The sequence below is a fragment of the Tasmannia lanceolata genome, unplaced genomic scaffold, assembly GCF_043159265.1.
Source record: "Tasmannia lanceolata isolate RefF3 unplaced genomic scaffold, GAP_Taslan_0.1 ptg000083l, whole genome shotgun sequence".
NCBI classification, from domain to species: Eukaryota; Viridiplantae; Streptophyta; class Magnoliopsida; order Canellales; family Winteraceae; genus Tasmannia; species Tasmannia lanceolata.
In genome coordinates, this window is record NW_027518760.1 from 5,001 (window position 1) to 10,103 (window position 5,103).

Genomic DNA, 5,103 nt, shown 5'->3' on the forward strand with positions numbered 1-5,103 from the left:
CAAAGTAGCTCCTAATAGTACCGTTATTATACCTATCAAAGAAATGAGATTCATTATGTAAGGTATAACTGTGAAAAGAGGCATAAGTCGAGCGACAAGAAAAATTCCCGCTGCTACCATAGTAGCAGCATGTATAAGAGCCGAAATAGGGGTGGGTCCCTCCATGGCATCAGGTAACCATACATGAAGGGGAAATTGCGCAGATTTAGCAATTGCACCAGCGAATAATAGGGAAGCACACAGAGTAGCAAATAAAGAATTAACTCCATTATTATGCATCAAGTTATTGAAGATTTCGAACAAATCCCGAAATTCGAAACTACCTGTTATCCAATAAAGACCTAAGATTCCTAATAATAAACCAAAATCCCCTACACGATTAGTTACAAATGCTTTTTGACAGGCATTTGCTGCGATTGGTCGTGTGAACCAAAAACCTATTAATAGATACGAACACATTCCCACGAGTTCCCAAAAAATATAAATTTGTATCAAATTGGAACTAGTAACTAATCCCAACATGGAAGTATTGGAAAAACTCATATAAGCAAAAAATCTCAAATATCCTTGATCATGAGACATATACTTGTCACTATAAATAAGAACCATGATTCCGACAGTAGTGATTAGTATTGACATAATAGAAGTAAGTGGGTCGATCAAGTGTCCGAACTCTAAGGAAAAATCATTATTGATGGTCCAAGACCATAGATATTGATAGATGGAACTGCCATCTATTTGTTGAACAGACAGATCGGCCGAAAAAACCATAACTATACTTAGCAATGAAACACTGGGAAAAGCCCACATACGACGAAGATTTTTTGTTGCGGTCGGAACAAGCAGAAGTCCCAATCCTATTGACATAGTAACTGGAAGTGGAACGAAAGGTATGATCCATGCATATTGATATATGGGTTGCATAATCAAATCAAACTTTTTTTTTTTATTCTTATTAATTTTTCCGATTCACCAGCTCTTATCTTTTTTGTAAAGAGCAATAATCAAATAAATAAAAAAATCAAGATATAAAAACTCAAATATTATTTTGAATTCTTCATTATTCTGATTCTTTCCCAGATATTTGAAAAATTCAAATCAAGAAGTTACAATTGTTCAAATAACCAAGTTACTGCTTAAAAATGACTACCTAGTGATTAACTAAGATATTTATTGAGATACAGAATATGAGATTTTCAATCATTCCACTATTACGGTGATTTATATCCATATAGTAATAAGGAAAAAGAATTACACCAAAATAGTACTTGATTCTGATATGAATTATAGGATCCACCAATAACTCGACCTAATAAAATAACACCTAGTTATTTTAGTTAGTTTATTTGGAGTCATTGACTAATTCATTCTGGAACTGATTGATTGGCTTCTAGTCAAATAAAACAAACATATTTTATGGAAAATCCTACGATACTCGTCATTTCGCATAGAGCTGAAATAATAAATTACTAAAATGACCTTTATCAAGTAATGTATCGTTTAAGAGATTAACTACATGATCTCATTTGAATTTAAATTATGGGTACTCCATTCTCGAGTTTGATCAATTAATCGAAAAAATTTTATATTATTGTTTTCTTAAATTAGGTAAGGGTAAAATGTATGGGTTCTTAAGTTTTTTGATTTGATTTATTAAATGTAACATGACGATATATAAATAGACTGAGATATAAATTGGAACCCTTTTTTTTTTTTCATCCCTAGTTATACTATATGTGATGCGCACATATCTGTATTTTTTATGTTATGAAGGAAGTATCCACTATGGAATAGATATAGATAATGGATAGAAAGAACGATTTATTTTGAACAATACAATACATGTCTTTCACATCCAACTATAAAAATGAGAAACCTCTTTCTTTTAAAATGGCAGTTCCAAAGAAACGTACTTCTATGTCAAAAAAGCGTATTCGCAAAAATATTTGGAAGAGAAAGGGATATTGGGCCGCGATAAAAGCTTTATCCTTAGCTAAATCTATTTCTACCGGGCATTCAAAAAGTTTTTTTGTGCAACAAACAAGTAATAAAGCCGCGGAATAATCTGAATGAATCGACATGACTCGATGAATTGGATGATTTAGAAGATGAATAATTTACATTTTACATTAACGAATTTTGGAACTCATCAATATGAGATAGAACTGGATGTTGTGGTATGTAGAATAATAATTCGCCTGTCTAATTGAGTTCTAAAAACGATTGATTTCCGTTTTGTTTTGTTTGAAAAAAAAAAAAAGAAGTCATTAGATAGAAGATAAAGGTTTCACTTTTCATTCCTTATAGTATTCTAGAATGGTATTCTATTAGATTTTTATAATTTGCGAGATGGGGATTGTAACTTTCCCCATCAATTCGCTTTCACAATAACAAAAATCTCATTTTTATGTCGGATCCATGAAATGAGATAAATGAGAAATGAATCATAAAAAAAAAATGAGATAGAAAAAAAAGGACAATTTTTAGTTGTATACCTCGACTGAGGACATAACCCTCTAGTTCCAACTGGTCCAGGGGGACTTATACTCCGTGAAAATGATTGTTAAAACTGACACCATACCACTATACTAAGTTAAGTATTATTGAACGTTCAAATATTTATTTGAACGAGTTTTTTGATTCATCGATTCTAATCTTTCCTAAGATCGATTGGATTGAATCCATCAATCTCGACGATTGAACATAGTATGGGCTATTATTATTTCGATCAAGCCGCCATGGTGAAATCGGTAGACACGCTGCTCTTAGGAAGCAGTGCTAGAGCATCTCGGTTCGAATCCGAGTGGCGGCATCCCCTAAAAGGGGCAAGATAAATCCTATCTTATAAGGAATTCAATTCCTTTCCTTATTTCCATTCCATAATTGAGGAACACACACCCCCCCTTTTTTTTTTTACAAAATAATTTTTTATGATATTTGCGACTTTAGAACATATATTAACTCACATATCTTTTTCGATCATTTCAATTGTTATTACGATTCATTTGATGGATTTATTAGTCCATCAAATCGTAGGAATATGTGATTCATCAGAAAAAGGCATTATAGCTACTTTTTTCTGTATAACAGGATTATTAATAACTCGTTGGATTTATTTGAGACATTTCCCGTTAAGTGATTTATATGAATCATTAATGTTCCTTTCATGGAGTTTCTCCATTATTCATATGGTTCCTAAAGTGGGGAACCATAAAAATAATTTAAGCGCAATAACTGGGCCAAGTGCTATTTTTACCCAAGGCTTTGCCACTTCAGGTCTTTTAACTGAAATGCATCAATCCGCAATATTAGTACCCGCCCTACAATCCCAGTGGTTAATGATGCACGTAAGTATGATGTTATTGAGCTATGCAGCTCTTTTATGTGGAGCGTTATTATCAGTAGCTTTTCTAGTCATCACATTTCGAAAAAACACAGATATTGTTGTTAAAACCAATCATTTATTAATTGGGACATTTTCCTTTGGTGAGATCCAATACTTGAATGAGAAAAGAAGTGTTTTACAAAACACTTCTTTTCCTTCATTTAGAAATTATCACAGGTATCGATTGACTCGGCGATTGGATCATTGGAGTTATCGTGTCATTAGTCTAGGGTTTATCTTTTCAACCATAGGTATTCTTTCGGGAGCAGTATGGGCTAATGAGGCATGGGGGTCTTATTGGAATTGGGACCCCAAGGAAACTTGGGCATTTATTACTTGGACCATATTCGCGATTTATTTACATACTAGAACAAATCAAAGTTTGCAAGGTGTTAATTCGGCAATTGTAGCTTCTATCGGATTTCTTATAATTTGGATATGCTATTTTGGGGTCAATCTATTAGGAATAGGACTACATAGTTATGGTTCATTCACATTAACAGCGAATTGAAGAAGGGACTTGAAGAATACATGGGAACATCAATCTCCAATATATAACGAAAATTAGTGTGAGTTTTTGAGAACCATTTGAATCAAGTAGTAATTCAAATGGTTCTCAAAAACTCCAGATGTATCTGATTACAATTCCAATTCACTTCATTTTTTTTTTTTCAGTGTACAGCGACCGATTTTGTAAATCACAGGATTATTTGACTTTATTTCTTATTTATGAAAACTATTTATGAAAGTAATTAGATAGAATAGCTTCTACCTTCTCAACTGATAGTGAGAGAACGAAATCGGGATAAATACCGATACCTATTACGGGTAGAAAGATACAGATCGAAACAAATAGTTCTCGCGGTCCAGAATCCACAAAGTAGGAGTTTGTAACATTGAATAGTTTGTATCCATAGAACATCTGGCGTAACATAGATAATGAATAAATAGGAGTTAATATCATTCCAATTGCCATTACAAAAGTAATTAGTATTTTTGGCATTAAAAGGTATTTTGGGCTGGTAATTATTCCAAAAAAGACTACCAATTCTGCAACAAAACCACTCATTCCTGGCAGTGCAAGCGAAGCCATCGAGAAGCTACTTAACATGGTAAATATTTTTGGCATTGGGGTAGCTATTCCTCCCATTTCATCGAGATAAACAAGACGTATTCTATCGTAACTCGTTCCTGCCAAGAAAAAGAGTGCAGCACCAATAAATCCATGAGAAATGATTTGTAAAATGGCTCCATTGAGTCCCATATCAGTTATGGAAGCAATTCCGATAATTGTGAAACCCATATGAGATACGGAGGAATAGGCTATTCGCTTTTTTAAATTGCGTTGACCGGGAGAAGTTGAAGCTGCATAGATTATTTGAATCGTTCCGACTATCATCAACCAGGGAGAAAATATAGAATGAGCATGGGGTAATAATTCCATATTGATCCGAACCAATCCATATGCTCCCATTTTTAATAAAATTCCAGCTAGAAGCATACATGTACTGTAATGTGCTTCTCCATGGGTATCTGGTAACCATGTATGTAGGGGTATAATCGGTGATTTGACAGCATAAGCAATAAAGAAGCCAAAATAGAATATTATTTCCAATGCCGCGGGATACGATCGATTAGCTGATGTTTCAAAATTTAATGTTGGTTCATTGGAACCATATAAACCCATACCTGGAACTCCCATTAAGAGAAAAATGGAA